This window comes from Sarcophilus harrisii, chromosome 2 (genome assembly GCF_902635505.1).
Source record: "Sarcophilus harrisii chromosome 2, mSarHar1.11, whole genome shotgun sequence".
Taxonomy (NCBI): Eukaryota; Metazoa; Chordata; class Mammalia; order Dasyuromorphia; family Dasyuridae; genus Sarcophilus; species Sarcophilus harrisii.
The window spans coordinates 546903704-546924205 of NC_045427.1; the positions used below are offsets into that span (position 1 = coordinate 546903704).

Genomic DNA, 20502 nt, shown 5'->3' on the forward strand with positions numbered 1-20502 from the left:
AGTGACACAGCTACTAAGTGTCTGGGGCTGAATATGAAGTCTTTGAACTAAAGACACACATCCCAAAGTCCATAAAGGAACCTGAAATGAAACAGTTCAAAACACCAATTAAAAGCATTTATCATCTGAGAAAAGATGTTTAAGGGAGAGAAGATTCTGCAAAGGAGCAGAGCAAAAGAATTCTCAGCTTCTCAAAGAAAAGTGGAAAAAGGGTGAAATACTATAGTTTCCAGAGGCTTTCAGGCAGGGAGCAGGGGTTAAGGAAGGGGATATTTAAAAGGCAGAATGAGACAAACATTTTTGCACATAGCTATGTGGTGATCTGTTTTTCTGAATTACAGATGTTTGTTATGAGGATTTTGTTTTTTATTCTGTAAAATTTTCATTGAGAGTGGGACGGTGGGAGAGAGAAAATAAATGCTTGTAAAAATCAACATTTTTAAAAGAAAGAGAGAAACATCCTTATCTAAGAAGCACAAATTGTTTTGTAGGCACAATAAGCCAGACAACAGAGTTTTCTAAACATCCCCACTCTCAATGAAAGCTGAAATTTTAATGACTCCAGGTCCACTGCTCTACCCACTGTGCCACCTACCAACCTCTAGGAAGTGGAATATGTGTCTGAGTAATGGAATCTACTAAATCCCGGTCTTCTGAAGGAATTCTAAAGGTTCTTAGAATAAGGAACCAGTATGTGAGTCTGGGACAGCAAGAGATTGAGCCACAATATGAAAGAGCAAAAACTACTACTACTATTAGTTATTCATATATATAGGAGAGACCCATTAAATAAATGAATTAAAAAGCATTTATTAAACATTCGTTGATCTATTATGGACTGGGCCCACCTACTTTGTACTGGGCTATAAAAGGGAGTTTTGAGGATTCTCAAAGAGCCAAGCTCAGAAAAGAGGATGATAGCAGAGCTAAGAGAATCTTAGCTAAGTGCTGGAAATATGAGTAAAAGAGCAGAAAGTCCCTGTTCTTAAGGCACTTACATTCTAATGGGCAAGGCAACCCATATAAGAAGTGTCTTATCAAAAGGTCTTATGCTCCTCAGGGTGCAGCAGCAATGTATCTTCTTTAATATTGTTTCCATGGATAAAATCATATCTGTTTCTAGTTTTGAACTAGTTGACTTTACCAGCTTCTCTGGGTCTTCAGTAGCTGGGGCTGCTGTGAAGGTGAAGGCTCCAGTACCTGTAGGAAACAGTTGGCAGATCAGATTTCCAGAGACAGATTCCTGAGATGATGATTTGGGGGCTGAGCTGAAAGCAGAATTAGTCAGTGTTCAGCCCAGGGGAGGAAGGAAGAGCCTTGGTATTCTGTGGCTCTTGGGCTTCCTTGCCTTAAAGTAGCTGCTGGTTAGGCATTAGTAGCAGATCTCTTCACAAGAATGATAGTTCTCAATGATGACTATAAGAGCCAAACTGGATGCAGGGCTGGTATTCAGGGGGAACAGAGCAGTGACAGAACTGCTATTCCAAAGGACTTAGACTTCTGAGTCTTGAGCTATCTCCATTGGGATCTCAGGAGAATGGTTTGGCATGGCACTTCCTGTCTGTCAGAGTATCTGGCTGTTTCTAACAACTCCATGTTCATTTACTTTCTTGGAGGAGTCCAATCCCTTAGACTAGTATTATAAAATTAAGGAGAGACTTGTATGTCCTGGTGAAGAAATTAGGATTTACTGGAATGGGGAGAATTGCATCAATTGTCCATTATGAATGACATCTGTGGGATGAAATAAAAGCTGCCCTGTACCTCATGTATATGCTGCTATGTTGGGTTACATGGGAGCCAAGATCATTTTACTGACATCAGGATAGATCTATACAAGAGATATAATTTGAAGTTGCCAGAGGAAACTGAGTGGTGGAAAAATTAGTCAACAATGTGACTGGGAGTGAAGAAGACATCCAGGTTGAACTAAGTCTGGATAAATTCAGAATATGGGATTTCAGGTTAACCACTACATAAAGTATTGCATAAGTGTAACAATTCCATTCAAGAATTTGTTTCCCTTGTGGAGAAAGATTGAAAAGCAACTCAAAAATGAGTTATCAGTTAATAGCATAATGAAATAGGTGAAGTATTAACAACTAGACCAAAGCCAGATCTCAAATCTTAATTGGATCCATCAGTCTCATCAGCACAAAGTTCTGCCAGAAGCTCCCTATAGCTGTCACTTGATAGGAGGTAATAGAGGAATCCCATTTTTTTTCTTTTCTTAATTAATTTTTAATACAAATTGCTTTATGAATCATATTGGGAGATAAAAATCAGAACAAAAGGGAAAAACCCTGAGAAAGGAAAAAAACAAACAGAAAAAAGACGTGAACATAGCATATACTGATTTACATTCACTCTCCATAGCTCTTTTTCTGGATGCAGATAGCATTTTCTGTCCAAAGTCTATTGGGATTGCTTTGGATTATTGAACCACTGAGAAGAACCATGTCTTTCATAATTGATCATCACACATTCTTGCTGTTATTGTATACAATATATTCCTGGTTCTGCTTGTTTTATTCTGCATCAGTTCATATAAATCTTTCCAGGTTTTTCTAAAATCAGCTTTTTCCTCATTTTTTATAGAACAATATTATTCCTTTCATATAATACAACTTATTCAGTCATTCCCCAATTGATGAGCATTTACTCATTTTCCAATTCATTGCTACCACAGAAAAGAGCTGCTACAAATATTTTTGCAGATGTGGGGTTTTTTTTCTCCTTTATAATTTCCTTGGGATACAGATGCTTTAGGCATAGTTCAGGGACATCCATTTTCAAAAAGGAAACAGCCCCTAAAAGGACCTTAAAGATAGTATCAATAATACAGTCATTTAGACTCACAAAAAGTAGGCCTAGATTACATTATGATACCATTTAAAAAGCTGCAGAACTGAGCTTTACCTTAGAGAGAGAATCCTCCTTATCCACACTGAGACAGTGCTGGGCTTTAAGGAAAGGCAGATTAGAAAAAGAACATAACTCTAGAGACAATTAAATTGAAAAATATCAGTATGTCTTTGTAATTTGGAAATTGTAAACTTGTGATATTTATTTTGCTTCCTTTTGCTTTAATATATCAGTAAAGGAGTGTGGGAGTATGGGAGTGTGTGTGATGTGTGTGTGTGTGTGTGTGTGTGTGAAACCCTAACCTTGATTCAGGTGAATTAAGTGGAGAAAAGGATCAGCAGTATTCAATCCAGACTCACAACAAACAAGCACATTTCTTCAAAAGTAAAGTTTTGCTTGGCAGCTATGGGAAAGAGGAAGGGAAATAACCTCCAGGAGCAGACTAGTTTCAGTGGTGGGAAATATTTCTGACTTCTTCACAAATATGCTGTAGTATAGAAGAAGGAACACTGAATATGGAACTGGATGGTCTACATATAAATATCTAATATTTTCTATTTCTGTGATATTTTCTATCTCATTGACTAGGCAAATTATGTAGTTGATCTGAGTTTCAGTTTCTTCGTCTATAAATGGAGTCAATAATACTCGCAAGGTTGTCATGAGTTTTGTGACACATTAAAAAAAAAACACTTTACATCATAAATCATTGAGTACCCTGTTAAAAAAAAAAATCTGTTCTATGATCCAGTGATACTGGTCTCCTTGCTCTTTGTGGAATAAGACTCTCCATGTTCTGACTACAGGCATCTTCATTGGTTTCTCCCCTGCTTGGAATGCTTTCCCTCTATGTCTCTGCATGCTGGCTTCCTAGCTTCCTTCAAATCTTAAATAAAATTTCACCTTCTGCAAGAAGCCTTTCTTACTTCCCATTAATACTAATGCTTTCTCTCTGTGGTTATCCTGTACATATGTTGTTTTTGTATAGTTGATGGAATGTCATCTCCCCATTAGATTGTGAATTCCTTGATTGTAAAGATTGTTTTTGTCTTTTTTTAAGTCCCCAACAATTAGCACAATGCCTGGTATTTATTAAGCACTTAATAAATGCTTGTTGGCTTGATTTGAAATAGAAACATCTTGGCAGAATAGATAGTACACTATATTAGAAATGAATAAAAACTGAATTTAAATTCTAACTCACATTTTCACCAGCTGAGTAAGCCTTGGCAAGCTACTTACTTTTCTCAGCCTCACTTTTCTCATCTACAAAATGGGGATAATGATAACATCTACCTTATAGTGTTGTTGTGAGAATCAAATGAGATAACATTTATAAAGTGCTTTGTAAATCTTAGTGTTATATAAGTGCTAGATAGTATTAATATGAATATGATATATTATTATTATTAACTCAACTCATAATACTTCATCTGTCTAAGGAGATATGGACAAGACAACTCTATCTTTAACCACTGGCTGAAAATTGTGACTCCGAGTTAGATGCTCACACAATGAGCAGCAGGTCACCACAGCTAGCTGCAGGGTGTTCTTCATTATCTGTAGTCCTGGCAACCAAATTATAGTGCAAATGTAGACAGCCTCAGTAACAAAAAATGAGCTAATGACAATTTGCAAAGAATGGAATATTTTTTATTGATCCTTTTAGTATCTATTACCAGGTAAGCAGGCAGATGTTCTAAATTCTGCTAGGAGAGGGGAATCTCCTCGCCTCCAAGACAATACATGCCAGTAGCTATAGTAGGACTAGTGATTTCTCGCTCCTAAAATGACCAGATGCTGCTATTGTCACAAAAATCTAAAAAATTCTAATTCAATTTTTTCTAAACTTCCAACTCTCTCATATTCTCAGGGCTCCAAATATCTATGGATGGAGTTTTATAATTGCATACATTACAGGAATATTATCATATCATCAATCTCTCATTGGCATTTTGGGGCAACCCGAACCAGATGTTGAAGACAACATGCTCTCACTAAAGCATTGATGGGGATCTGGGTTGTACTTTGTGGATACAAGCCTGCCAATCCTCAATCCATTAAGACATTAATTTTTCCCAAATACCATTATTTTCATCATAAAGGGACAAAAATCTTTTCTCCCATATCATCCAAAAGACTGCCCAATCTAAAACTCAGAATCCAGGTCCCATTCTGAGATGTATTCATTTACAGGCTTCTCAGTGAAGAAAACACTAAATAAAATTTGAAGACAACCTAAAATGGATTTTGTCTCATAGGAAATGCACAAATTTTTCTTATTTAAAAAAATACAGCATAGCCTTTGTGTTAAAGACAGAGGAATAAACCAAGTCAAAATGAATTTTTAAAATGTAAGATTGGGGAAGAGGGCCTTTATTACATTCATTTTAAAAGTGAGATTAATCTTCATTGAATCAATCATGCAGAAGTCAATGTGAACAAGGACTGACCGCCTCTGAATATATCACAGACACTTTAATAGGGTGTGACTGAAAGCTTGCTTATTTACTTGAGGAATCTGACAATATACTAAGAAGCTAGTTCAGAACCCAAGAGATCTGAGTGGCTGAAATACAGCGAGAAGAAAGTGTTCAGCCAAACCACTGAAAAGGAACCACTTTGCAAGCAGAACAGCAATTAGGCTCCTTACCACCACTCTACCTTTAGACAAAAGAAGTCTCCAGATCTTGTTTGCACTTTGTTCTGAGTGATTTATTAATTCAAGTTCTCACTAGACAGTGGGGTGTAGCAATCAATGGCTTCTGTTGCAAAGAGATGTGCTTAACAAAATCTTGCCTGTTTTCCTGGATAAAACAATGTAATAAATTCATCTGCTAAAGTGCTTTCTCCCTTGTTGCTATAAGCAACTTTTTGATAAGCTGCTGCTATTAGTTGCTATTTCCCTGAATTGCAATTACTAGGTAGACTGTTTCTTACAAGGGAGTTTTAACAGCTCTTAAGTTACTGCATAGCCATAGGGTTATTTCAGTTCTTTTGTGAGTCAGATTCATAGCTACTTCCAGTCAGCACTGAAGTCATCCTTTGAGTCAAATATTTTTTGTCTCACTTTTCTTTCTCCACAGTAGGACTTTTCCCAAACTCATTTTAATTTGAGTGAGTATTTTTTATTCCTTTTGATTCCCATCTTGCCTCCAGAAGCCAGAATCAGAGCCATTCAGATTGTTCAGAAAATTTATTTAGCAATGCTCAGTGACTGAGGTAACACTAGAGAGCTTTATACAATATTCTTTCAATTGCACACAAGTGTCCTGCAATTACCTTTTTAATAATAATTTCTCTATACAATACACTTCGATAGCTTCAAACAATAAATAATCCCACTTTGTAGCCTTGTGCTCAATGTATTTAGTTCAAATATTCTAAATAGAAATCAAGCATTTTCCAAGGATTAGGAATACTGCCCTTTGTAGGCATCCTTATTATTCCTACTACACTGTTAGTAGGGCCATTTATTGATTCAATAATTCTGAGAAAGTTATAATTATGTGAAAAAAATCTAAATTTAATACCACTGTGAAGAATTTACACAAGGAGAGCAAAGACAGAGGGGAAGATTCCAAAATATTTATAGCAGAATTTTTTGCATGACATATAAAGACATGAAACACAAGATGCTTTGATATTGTATAATTTTTTTTTAATGTACACTTTTACCTTATTTAATTACGTATTTCATTTTATATCATTTTAATTTCTGAACATATCCCAAAGGATTCTTTTACATATCTTAAAAAGAGGGGAGGGGGAGTTTACAAAATCAAATAATACATATATATCAAGAAATATAGTCAGTCATTTCTGATAGTATATGCAATATTCTGTACTCCTAGACAACAATCTCATAAACACCTCTTTAAAGAAAAGGGGCAAGTCCATTATAAATTCACTTATTTTTCATGTCAGAAAACTCCATTTTTAGGACATATAAATATTTACCTTTTGTTAAGGTTATGGAGCAGTTAGTGGTGTAGTGAATAGAGACTAACTCTAAAGTCAGAAGGTTCTGAGTTCTAATCCAGCCTCAGACATCAATATTGTGTGACCCTAGGCAAGTCATTTAATCCTGTTTGTCTCAGTTTCCTCACTGGAGAAGGAAGTGGCAAACTACTTTAGTATCTTTGCCAAATTATCCTAGAACGGGTTACAGAGAATTGGACATAATGGAAAAAATGACTCTTCAACAAGTCAGGTTTTATAGGCTACTAAAAATTCTTACTGGGAAGAGTAACTTGTAGGGAGCACAATTTTTATATTTCACCTAGGGTTCACAGGAATCTTTTGGAGACTGTTTTTTTTTTTTTTTTTTTCTTCCAAAGGAAGTAGTTAGTGACTGAATAAAAACCAGACAATACAGTAGGAAAAGTCAGTGATAAGTGGAAGATGAATAGAAATAACTCTCATCTAGCCCATTAATTGGTGAAACAAGCAAAAGAAAGGCACTTGAAAGTTTGAGAAAGGAGAAAAGTTTTGCCTGCTTAGAAACAGTGGCTGCTACAGACAATTCCAATTCTTGACCCCCACATATGCAGACATTGTTCATTTGCCTCTGTCTTGTAACCTTCTCTTTACACCTTTCAACTACTATTTATGACAAAAACAGCTAATCTTGAAGTGAAGAAGATCTATTTTTAATATTTCTGAAGTCTTAAGAGCTAACTTGAAGCAGAGAAAGAATGACTGACTGTAAAGTCCCAAAAAGGAGAGAAGCAAAGCTGGTTCCATATTATGAAAACAATAATTAATCACATTAATTAATCATATTAAAAATTTCAAAACCCCAAATCACATGATTATATATCAAAAGATACAGAAAATGCTTAAGTAAAATCCAAAACTCATGTATGCTAAAAACATTACAAAGCATTAACACAGAAGGACAAATTTTAATATGATAAAAACATATTCAAAGCAAAACTATATTATTTACAATGAGGAAACACTAGAATCTTTCCTATTGAACAAAAGAATAAAATAAGCTTACCCTTCCCCCATGTTGCTATCTGACATAGTCTTAGAAATTCTAGTAATTGTAATAAGATTATAGAAAGAAATAAAATAGAAAGGAAGATATAAACAATAGTAAATAATCCCCCTTTACCGACTATATGATGATTTACTTAGAAAACCCCAAAGAATCTGCAAATGAACAATGCATAGCTTCAATAAAGTAAAAGTATACAAAACAAATTCACAAAAATTATCAGCATTTTAATGTAACAGGAGAAAATAATTAAGAAATTCCATAAAAATATAGCTTTAAAAATCCTTTTTAAATAAAGAAAGGCCTAAGTATTTAGAAAGTAATTTCTTATTGTGGGGCTGCTCCAATATAATAAGAGATTTACAGATTTAGTGTTATGTTGATCAAACCATCAAAAAATCACTTTACACAATAAAAAAATAGCAAAAATGATTTATGGAATAAAAATCCAGATTCTCAAGGGGAATAATGAAAAAATAGGAATGCAGAATAAAGAGATCTTAGAGACTTCAAATTATATTCTAAAACAGTAATCATCAAAATTACCTGCAATTGTTTAAAAATTGAAAGATATATAAAAGGTGACAAATTAGAAAGACAAAGAAATAGTTTCCTTTTCATTCTACAGATAGTGGAATAATTCATGACCAAACAAGAGCCAGAGAGAACAAAAGAAAATAAAATGAACAATTTTGATTACATAAAATCAAAGTTTTTGCACAAAAAACTAGAAAGAAATTAGATACCAAAGCAGGGGGAGAAGATATGTAGCAAATTTCTCTAATAAGTTACATTTCTAAAATGCACCAAGAAATTATTCAAATTTGTAAGAATAAGCGCCATTCCCCAACTGATAAATGCTCAAAGAGTACATAGGCAGACAGATGACTTCAAAGTTTCAATTCAAAGTCAGCAAAATTGGCAATGACAAAATATGGAAATGGTCATCATTGAAGTGGCTACAGGAACACAAGTGCACCAATACTTTGTTGATGATATTGTAAATTGGTCCAACAATGCCAAAAAACATTTTGCAACCAGACAAAAAAACTATTCGTAGCCTTTGACCCAAAGATCTTAGTGTCTTGCATATACTACAAGAAGATCAGAAACATAAAGTTCTCACACACTAAAATATTCATAGCAGCATTTTTTTTTTGTGATAACACAGAACTGCAAATCAAAAAAACACTCTTCTATTGGGAATAATTAACAAACAATAATTTCTGAATGTAATGGAATGTAATTTTACTCTAACAAATGGTAAATGCAAAAATTCAGGAAAATATGGGAAGATTTGTGTAAACTAATATAGAATGAAAGTTGCAGAACCTGAAAGAAAAACTGAACAATTACTATTACTATTAAACAAAATAATAATTTGAATAATTGAAAAATATGTGATTGTGACTAACTTTACTTCTGAGGGGGAAAACAATGAAGAAATGTCAGTCAGTTATTCAATTAACATTTATCAAATGCCAGGCTATGTACTAAACACTAAGAATACAAAAAAAGGTAAAAGATAGCCCTGCTCTCAGAGACTTCACTGTCTAATAAGGAGACAACATATAAACAGGTTCATATAAACAAGTTATATGTAAAATAAAGTGGAAATATTCAATAGAGAAAAAGAATCAAAATTAAGAAATTGAGATTTGAAGAAAATGAAGGAAAACATAAAGGTTTGATGGAGGCAGAGATGAAGAGGGAGAACATTCTAGGCATAAGATAAAGCTAGTAAAAATGCTTACAGTTAGCAGGAGAGTGTTTTGTTCCAGAAAGAGCCAAGGGAACAAACAATGTCATTGCATTGAAGAGTACTTGAGGGTGTGAAGATAGAAAAAAGACTAGGAAGGTAAATAGGGCAGGTTATTATGGGCTTGGAAGGCCAAACAGAGGATTTTATATTTGATCCTAGAGGTGATGTGAAGCCACTGAAGTCTCAGTTTCCTTATCTGCAAAATGTGGATAATACCGGTAATACCTAACAGTATAGATGTGAAAATCAAATATGTTAATGTATGTAAAGTTTTGTCACCTTTAAAGTGCCATAGAAATGCTAGATATCATGAAGGTTTGCAAATTCTCTTCAACAATAATCCTTAGGGATTGTAATTTTTCAAACCTTGCCTAAAATGCACAAATAGTTTAGCCTGACTCTATCCTTCTATATGGGATTGGAGTGACAGAGTTTAGTGGATAGTGGACTTTAATATTCCTTTGTGAAGAGTATTTTATTTTGCCCTAGTCCTCCATTTCTGCCCAGCCTAATTTCTTTCTGGAGCTGAGCTCATTTGTTTGGAAATCTTAGTCTTCTTCATTTTTTTTTTTTTTTCAGGAAATGCTTCTCAAGAAATTCTCCTGATAGTTTCCTGAGTTATGTTTCATTTCAGAATCACATCTATATTTGCTTCTATTCAGAAATAGTGAAAGCATAAATAAGAGATCACATTTACTTATAAGGCAGCATGTTTTATGGGGCTTCTAACTATTATTGGAACCCAAGTATTATGAATATTCTGTAAACAGTAGGGAAACTTTTAAGTAACTTTTTTCATTCATTTAATAAACTGGATTCCCAAAGTCTTTCATTTTTTGAAATTCCCAAGAACCTATTATAAAGTCTTTGGGTTGTGTTGAGGTGTTAGTGGAACAGTCACTGACCAGAACTGAGTTTCTTGTCTTAGCTGTGCCACTAATTAACTCTGATTTGTGGCAAATCATTTAATCTCTTTAACCTCATTCACTTCTAAAATAAGAGAGTCTTATGCAATCTACAAAATCCCCTCCAGGTCTACCATTCTTTGAATCTAATACTTGCTCCCTCATTCCTGCTCCTCCAATTAAGATACTGTTTTGGGATGAAGGACCTCTCTCTCCATTTGTTCCATGGGGCCTGAGTGGAAAATTCAACTGAAAATATTCTCATGATGCCAAACCATTCCTGCACAGATGAAGCTATTTCAGAGGTCAGGTAATAATAATAATAGCTAACATTTATATAACATTATTGGTACTGTTAGTTTCCCTATTTTACAAATGAAGAAATTGAGGCAGATGGAGTTAAATGACTTGTCCTGGGTCACAAAGCTACCAACTGAAAACATATTTAAACTTATATCTTCTTGATTCCAGGCTGGGCACTCTACCACACCACTTAGTTGTCTTAAATGGCCAATGACCAACAATTCTCTTAGGTCAATCTACTTTGCTTGCTGTTCTAGGAAGACAGACAAGATGGAGCTAGAAATAGCATTTAAACTTAGAGAGGAAGGTCGAACTGAAGAGACTTTAGTTAGTTGGTGGGAGAGGGTAATGGAAGTGGTATAGAAAAAAGGTGATTGAAATCAAAGGATCATTCAAGAAGCATAAAGGAAACCTTGGTGTTGAAGCTTCCTCTTCTAACTGGATCTCAATCTATTTGTTGTGATTCTCCAGTCTTATTTGAAAACCAGACTCCCCGCCTCACTCCATCCCCTTCTGCTAGCAACCTCTCTGCTCCTTTTATACTTAAGAAGTTATATGTTGCTGGCTAGTAATTTCTCCAGCCCTTCCTTCAGTCCAACACCTAGGAATCGCGTCCTATTGTAGAGTGTTTGGTGGTTAACTCTTGAGTCGCCCAGGGTTCTTCCAGGCTTAACCTTCAACCAAACCCCACCTATTTCCTCCACCTACCAAGGCAGGGAAGTTTTCCAAGCTCCACCTACCAAGGCAGGACTTGAAGGCTCGTTTGCAAGAAAAGGTGCTTGCTGGCTTGTTTTCCAAGAGTCTGATGTGTCCAGGACTAGAAAGTCCAAAAATAACAAGATTTGGAAGCTCAAATTTCTGATCTTGTCCCCAGTAAATAGGACACTCATCACCACTCTGTGAATCATTTCTTCCTGATGCTCCTAATTACTTAGCTTCCTAAAACACTTTCTGCCCTTTCAGCTCCCATTCCCCCCCCCACCCCGCCCCCAATCTCTAATTGTCTTGCCTGAGTTAAAACTGTGCTTTAATCATTTGTCAGGGAGGAGTGGGAAGTGGGGGGGGGGGGGGGAGGAGGCCAAGATTGGCTTTGATTTGGTTCAAAGGAATAGTTAGCTATTCCTAACATCTCCCCTCAGTATTTCCCCTAAATTTCCAGCAGTAGATTCAGTCCGAGGAGTAAAGGAAGTCACTTGCTGATGGGCACTGATGTCTCTGTGCCTGAAAAGGGGGACTCAGAGGTTTCTCCTGATCAAAAGTCAAGAAATTCAACTCAAATAGTCATCTGCTGGGGCAGAGAGGCCTTGGAATAAGTGGACTGACTAAACACAGTTCCCATACTCCTCTTTGGGAAGTGAGCTGCACTACACCAGGGAAGTAAGGCCCCAAAGGCCTTCTCAGGAAGAAGAAATGAAGGACTCTCCAAACAGCAGCTCTTGCTCCTTTAAGAATGAAATCTCTGACTAAAAGATGAAAATGCAGTTGCAGGGAGTAGACCTGACCATGTGAGCCTAGGCTAGATCTCCCCCTCCCCCCTGCCAAAAAAAATTCTTTGTTTTTAAAGCCATTGTCTCCAAATACTCTTTAATTCCAGGATCTTGGCCTTAAGTTCTATTTATTAACATCGGAGCTTATAAAGATAGAGAAAATATGAAGACCATGATGTTGTGTAAGTCCTAGAAATAGGGAGCCCTATATCTTGATTCTTCAGACATAACCTTTTCTAGCCAGGCCAAAAAAATTAAAAAGCCAATAACCAACGACAATGACAATAAATAAATAATTCAGCTGGCAAAAGCAGGAACCTCTAAGCTTGAATTTACTTAGAAGATGAGTTCACAATCATACGGCCCTTACCAGATCTCCCTCTCTTTCCCCAATCCTAGAGAAGATACTGTGGAATTGATGCCATTTCTGTTTTTCTCCCGCTTCTTCCACCACTATGCGCTACCAGATCTCTCCTGGGCTGTCCACTAGAGGTTGCTGTTTGCCAGCCTGATCTCAAAGGGGGGAAAAAAGGAAAGAAAGAAAAGAAAAATGTAGTCGGGTGGTGAATCTGCAGTTAGCAAGAGCAAAAGAAAGAAAAAAGAAATAGAGATAGAAACACAGAGAGATAGAGTGATTTAGAGAAAGAAAAAGACAGGATAGAAGGAAAAGACTTTAAAAACATGCTTTTGTGTTGTGACTATTATTGTCTTGGAAATATCTTAAGAAAATAACAAATTATTCTTTTACCCTACTCTAATCTTTCCTAAATTCTAGGATTGGGTCTTCTTCCACTTAAATTTCAGCGTTTACCCTTCTTTCTTACAGAAAAATATAATTGAAAGCAACTCAAATCCAGAGCACAAAGTACCAAGGGACTTATCTGAAATTTCTTCCCCATGTCTTCCTTCCCCGATTCAACTCAACCATGTCCTCAGAGCCAGGGATACCTAAGCTTCCCTATATCCTGACACCAGCCCAGGAATTAATCCCCGATACAGCTAAATTGAAAAATCTGATTTTTGTTTTTCCTTCTGGAAGCTGGATTGGATTTAGGAAGCTAAGAGGGAAGGGACAGTAAGAATAATAGTAAAAAATGGATCTGTCTTTCTGTAGTTTTCTGTTTTAGCTGAGACTTTTCTTTTTTCCGTGATCCCACTGGACTGGAGGCAACACAAAGATCTGGGGTCCTAGCGTACCGGTTTTCGCGGGTGGCAAACTGATTTCCATTTTGGTAATTTTGTTTGATAGGTAGTATTTACTTTTTCTTTTGAAACACATTATTTCCCAGCCTTCGATAGTCTTACTAAATCTTTGTGACACAAGAAAGAAGGGGGGGAGGAATCTATTCTTGGTCTTCTTTGATTGCAATGAGGTCGGAGAGGGGGCAGCGGGGAATGAGAAAGAAGCTGACTTTGGAAAGACGAAACCAGTCTGACCTTCCAAAGTAGCCTAGGCCCCGGGCCAGTTGGTCCCGAGGGACTGCTCTAGGTGGAGAAAAAAAAAATTAACAAGGTAACCGGAAATTCTAGATCCGTTTCATGAAAAAAGGGACATTAGCTCCCAGAACTTGTTGGCCTTCAAAGACTAGACGAGGGGGATCTTACTCGACTCCTACAGCCCTGATCTTGCCGCAGCCAGGGGAAGAAGGCACGCCCCAGCAGCCAGAGGGTCCGAAGCATTTCCTTTCACAGCTCTCTGATCCTGTCGGCTTTTCCCCTCAAAGGGTCAGGGATGGGTGTCCGTTGTCCTTTCCTGGACACGGGCAGGTGAAAGTTGTATGGTGCGGGGACTAGGAGAGGATGATTCAGACGAAGGAGGGGAGGAAGGAAAAGCTCACACTCCAAGTCCTCTCTTTCCCTTGCTGATCGAATCATAGCTGGAGGCAAAATGTCGTTGTTGTTAGGGCGGTCATATTTGGTCTAATTTTTCTGGGAGGGGGAGAGGATGCGGTTCACCCGAGATTGCCCGGGTTCCCGTGTCGGGAGGAAAGCAATCGGCCCGGGATTAGAAGCCAAAATGGCTTGATGGAAACAACAGTAAATTCCACTAATGGAAGGCTATTTTCTGACTCTTTCCTGCAAGACCCTTCTCAAGGACCCAGTGGTGGCAAGGACCGTGGAAACTAGCTCAAAGAGTCCAGCACCGCGCCACCAAGCACCATTTATTAATCCCGAGTTTATTTTAGCGTATGGCTGCTTGAACGGTTTAAGGGGGGCAGGGAGTCAAGAGAAAACGATAACACCCCCAAGTTGGCTCCTAGATTTTTCTTTGGGATAGAACTGGAAGGAGGGGAGGAGCTGGTATGAAGCGAGGGCAAAGATCTGGAGTTGCGGGTTCTGGAATGTAATACCACGAGCGGTTGAAGTACCCACTCAGAGCCGGCAAGGTGTAGGGCGCCGAAGTTCAGCAACCGCAGAGGAACCACTCGGTTCCAGCGGGTAGGAATGGACTTGGGAGAAGACTAGGGTTCGGACGGAGAGCACAGCTCAGGACTAGCTTAGGAAGAGCACGCGGAAATATCTCCAGGGCAAGGAAGAAGTTGGCAGCAGCCGGGTAGCTGGCCATGCCCTCCTACAGGAACAAAGGAGACTCTAAGCTCTGGGTACTGGCGCGCGCAAGCGGAAAACGGTCCCATATCAGCTATAGGCAGAAAACTCGAAGGAAAAGAGAATGTCAGCGGCCAGAGAGAACAGTCTACGCTTTGGTCGATTTGCCACAGCAGCTGGGGGTTAAGAGGGGGTGGGGAAGGATAAAAGAACGTAGATTGGGCAGGAAAGAGGCCAGCGGAACTAGAGAAGTCTGGGAGATTTGCTATCTGCCTTCCGTACACTGAACGGGCATCGCCGGCCCTGGCATTGGGAAGCATAGTCATCATTAACATTATTAGCATCATTAATGATGTATTCTTACTATAACGAATAATTACAATAGCTGGAAGGGGTGATGGGGTCGAGACTGGGCCTATATTCTGCAAAAAGAAATGGTGATACCTCTTTCCATGGAAGGAGCTGCCCTTGGCCTAAAAACCTTGAATAGGTTTTCCAATAGGTTGAATAAGAAAACGACCGGGAGAAGAGTGGGTGTTCGATTGGGGCCTAGGAAACTGGAGCTAGAAAAACTGGCTTCCCAGAGGAACCGGAACCCTCAGCCCTGTGGCAGCGGAGGGAGCTTAAATCGAAGAGATTCAAGGCTCTACTGTTACTATGTTGGGTAGATTTTCCAAACTTGCCACCATTCACAAGATTCATTCACTGCTTTTGGACCTTCCCTTAGTTTGGAAGAGGCCGAAGCTGCGGCACTAGAAGCAACAAACTAGATCTGAGGAGCTGGGGCCACCAGAGTTCCTATCTTTACCGTATTTAACAAGGAGTTACCCAAGAAGAACCCCCGCAAACCCAAAATCTCCACCTGAATTGCACTCAACACTCCAGCTCAGAAATTCCTCTGGAAAAGAGGCTAAAGGAAGGTCCCCAATTCACCCCCAACCTCAGATATTTTCTCCACTCTGCGGGAGCAGCCCCCAGGAGAGAGGCCCCAGCCCTTTTTATAGGTGACGTAGGGCGCTACGTGGCCAGCTCGGGCCCCAGCCCCACGTTCATAGGCTTCTACCCCTGAAGTGACACTTCGGCGCTTGCTCCCCCTTCCCCCGCCCCTGCCCTCGGGGGGACGCCGCCTTTTTCTAATCGGGACGCAGCTCTGCCTCGCCACAAACTCCCGCGCCCACCGAAGAGAGAGTGCTCTGGAGACCCAGGGACAGAGTACTTCAAATCCCACCCTAAGACTGGCCGGGGAAAAAAAGAACAGTCCTGCTTGGCTCCTCTCAGGTCAACTTTCAGAGGTGAGTGAGTCCCCGAGTTCCATTTGGAAACAACGGAGATTGTCGAGAGACTGTAGGAAAGACAGTGGAACTGTAAGAATGGGGATGGATTGAATGGATGAAAAGCAGAAGCGGGAGCTGTGGGGGAGCGGGTCGGAGAAGAAAGTCTCAACCCCGACTCTCTAGAGGAGATGAGGGTACTATGGAGGCCAACAACCTTAAAGCCTTCCTAGCTATAGTCACTACAGGTTTGAGGGAACTGTGAGCTGGTTTGGGTCTGCACCTGCATCGGGTGAAGCGCAAGAGGCCTCAGCGTAAGGGAAGCAGGGAAGGTGAGTGGAGCGAAATTCAGAGCAGAAATGGTGGTGGTGGTGGTGTGGTGGTGATGATTGTGGTAAATACTATCATTATAGTCAAGAGAAAGACAAACAATATTAATAACAGTACTGTGTGGTCATCACAACCCAAATAAATCCGAAGCTTTCTCAGTTTGGGGCCGATGGAAGAATAGTGAAAAAGATTTTTTTCACTGTTCTTCTCTCTCCACACTCCATCCCTAAGAGCCCTCGGCTAGAGGCGAATCAATGGTGCTCAGACCCGGGGACTTGGAGCGGTATGTCCCTAAATTGATTCAAGCTTCGCTTAGCAATAAAGCTCTCTCAATAGGGGCACAATGGAGTCCCAGTGTGACCCGAACAAAGAATTTGGAAGTAGTTAAACTGCAGGACACGTCCACAGCCTGGGTGCCTGAATTAAAAAGAAGGGGGGAGAACGAACTTTGGGAAGGGGGAGGTTTAGAGAACATGCACAGGGGAAAAGTTGATCGGTCGTCTTTGCTTCAGTGGCAATGGAGCAAATATAATTCAATAGGAAATGTAGGGATTTCGGTAATGAAAAGGTGGCCCGGGTTACACACAAGTTGAGCTCTTGGGAATCTAATGAAAATAAACTTCACAGGGAGAGGGCTTCTGGATTCCCAGCAGTGAAGGAGTCTTCTTGGTTTGGGACCAGGGAAACACACGATCACACTTCCAGAGCGAAGTGAGTAGAGATAATGAGATAGTATTGGGTTACAGACAAAAAAAAAAAAAAAAAAGAAGAAGAAGAAGAAGAAGAAGATAAAGAGGACTTTAATGTTGGATGGATCCAGGAATAGAAAGATAAAGATTTGTACAGGACCTGAGAAAACTGGGAACTTTATTTACCAAACAGGGGGAATTCTCAAAGGTCAAGTAACATATACAGATATTTTCCCTCTTTTTAAAAAATTCTATCTCCATAGTGAGATGATTATCATATTTTCCTCCATTTCTAGAAATGCTTTTAGCTATTCATTTCTCTCTTACCTTACACTATGTCTTCAACACCATGTAGTGAGGGTTGGTAATGTGCAACATATGTTTTTATGTGAAATTTTCTTTAAAGAAGACAGCAAAATTCTTGAAAAGAGAAAAATTTAAATTGTAGAGAAAATAGCCTAGATGTGGGGAGGCAAAGGTTCTTCTAGGGGAAAAAAGACAAACAAAGATTAATTATGATATGGAGAATGAGAAGAGGGAGTTAAAAGAAAGAAAAAAAGAAAAAGAAAACCTTCCCTAAAAATATCTAAAATGGGAAGCGCAAGGTGAGAATACTGGAAAAGAATCGGAAGAAAAAGAAGAAAAGGAGATTGGGGGGAAAGACTTTGACTTGTATCTGGACTGAAATTGAGACACTGCCTTAAGAATTAAAATGGGAAACAAGGTCCCTCTAATTAGGCAGCTGCCAGCTCCTACTGGGGGAGGCGGGCTGGAAAGGGTTAACCCTATTGCTCATGAACTTGGCCTGTCTGTCTGGGTTTTGATGGATGGTAAGACCCCGCTGACAAGTTCAGCTGGCGGGACCTCCCCTGCTGTTGCCGTTGAGAGAGACAGAGACATATACCCACAGACCTAGATATAGTGTACAGAGACAGAGACAAGGGGTGTGGAGGGGGAGAGAGAGGGAGAAAGGGAGAGCGGTCTTTCAGATGCTTTAACCCACAGTTCCCTCTCATTCCAAAAGAGACTAGCTCCTCCCTCTCCACTACCCCTCATCCACTACCCAGTACCCCTTTACAAAAATAATGAAAGATGATCCACGTTTCCAGGAGGTTCGGATTCCGTAGCTCTATTCCCATCTCCTCTTCTACTATATATGAGGGAAACCTCACCGGATAATCAAATAATAGGATCACAGAAAGGAATTCGCTCTGTGATTAGGGTCGGGACTGATTCCAGACACGAGGGCAAAAAGGTTTGTGAGGGGTTCAGCGGAGTCCTAGTTCAGCATTTGGACAGCAGCTTGGCAGGTGGAAAGAACTGGCGGGGCACTTAGTTTCCCCAGGTTCTCTAGAAAGGGAGCAAGGGTTAGTAATAATGGCAAAAAGTTGAGATCTGCCTTAAAGGAGGAAGGGAGGAATGTATCCACGAAGTCCTCAGCAACTATAAGACAAGGTTACTCAGTCGATGAAGCTTCGCTGAACTCATATTAGGGGTACCCATCCTCCCCCTTTCCCTGCATCCGCTACTTCCCCTGCATTCAAGCAAAAGATCGCTAGGCTACGGCTAGATCTATATGGAAGGCACTTTAGCTCCGCGTTGAGACGCCTGGGGAAATTTCAACCTCCCCATTCTCATGCTAAACCCATTTCTTCCTCATACCCCAAAGCTGTGAACAAGGCCTCCATCCTGGGTCACCCTGTGCTTCTTCACCGCCACTCCCCCTCCATTGCCCCCAGTGGTGTAGGGGGTTTTAAGTGAGAAGAGCAGCTCTCGAGGAGTGGGTGGCGGGTCTTAAGAATGGGGGAGCCTATAGTTGGAGTGACTATCGTCAGGCACTGCTGGTTTGGGAATGGCGCCGATATGGCACAAGCTATGCTGAGAACCCGGATTAAAGGGCAAAGGGCCGGAGGGCCGGGGCTCCTGAAGCCCCCTCTCTCCAAGCCTCCTCTCTGCTCTTGCCCTTTCTCCAGCTCTCCCCCCCTCTCCCCTCTGCAATGGTTGGAGTGAGGGGGGAGAGAGGGGAGGGGAGGGGGAGGAGGAGCTGACGTCACTGCGGGCCGAGCCTGCCCGAAGAGGCGGCGCTGGGAGCAGCTCCAGAGACAGGAGAAGCTGCGAGAGGCAAGGAGCCCCCAGAGCTGGCCGCCGCCCCCCTCCTCTTCCTTGGGCCGAGGAGAGGCAAGGACTGCCGAAAGGGCGGCAGCAAGGGGCAGGAATCTGCGCTCCCCATTACCACGGGGACTGAAGAGACCTTCCGTACCATTCCCAGTTCGCTGCCCAGCCCCCGCCGCTGCCTCCCCGGGCCCCTGAGCTCGGTCTCCGAGAACCCCCACCCCTTCCCCCGTCCGTAAGTGCTACTGTCTGGTGCGTCTAAGCTGAGCTTTGTGGGGAGAGGATGGGGGATTGCGACGCCCTGAGGAGCTGTGAGGGGGAGGGGGACTGGGGCAGATTGGGCAACTGAGCGGGAGGTGGGGGTGGTGAAGCTTTGGGAGTATGGGGTTTAACTTGTTTCCTGGAGCTTAGCTTATTCTGGGGGAGGCGTCCGGGTCATATTCTCCTTCACCCCTCTGTTTTTGAGGGTCATCAGTAGCTCTGCTTGGTGGGTAGCCCAGGGAAAGGGAGAAAGGGACTGGAGGAAGCCAGAGGTCTCTGCCCTGGCCCTAACCCACTGACCCTTGGAAATCTACAAGGCCAAGGTCAGGGGTCATATGGTAGAGGGAAACTGGAGGGTTAAGGCATTTGACTGGATCCCTTGGAGAAAGGGAGTGGAAGTTATATGACTTGGATTGAACAAGAGAGAATAAACGGTAAATCTTTCAGATGTTAAGATAGTAAGGAGCCCATATCCCAGGTCCCAATCTCCAACCCCAGCTTCTGAGTTCATTTTCTCTTCCTTCACAAACTACCCACATACATATCCATTCCTACAATACTTAACCATACCAGGATAGATGTTATCATGAGAGACATTTCAGGTGATAATTATACATTTGCATACAAGTAAAACCACCACTCCTTTAAAAATCCATAAAATATTTTTCTCATTTAAAACACAAGATTGTTGGAAAATATTTTCTGGGTATATTTTATTTTACATACATATCTGCACATAAGAACTTTAGGTCAATTAGTTGTGTTTCGGTTCTAGTCCTCCTTACCTACTTCTCCCACCTCCCAGAGAGCAGAAGGATGAGGATAGTTGGGTGAAGCTCTAATAGGAGGGGGAGGGGAAGAATATAGCTGAAAATGCTCAGGGTTTCTGGCTTCTCAGTACAGCCAGAGCTGAGACTCTGATGGAGGGCCAAGGCCGTCCAACCTGGAAGATTGGGCACAGCAAA

General features: G+C 40.5%; 1 long non-coding RNA gene across 2 annotated transcripts in view; it reads left to right on the top strand.

Moving 5' to 3' along the window:
- Positions 1-15731: 15731 nt before the first annotated feature.
- LOC116421863 overlaps positions 15732-20502 on the top strand; it is a 54747-nt gene continuing 49976 nt past the window's right edge. The window contains exon 1 of one of the 2 annotated variants that reach the window (XR_004232442.1): positions 15732-16166. This is a non-coding gene — a long non-coding RNA (uncharacterized LOC116421863). The remainder of the gene's footprint in view (positions 16167-20502) is intronic. The other variant, XR_004232443.1, reaches the window with a different exon arrangement.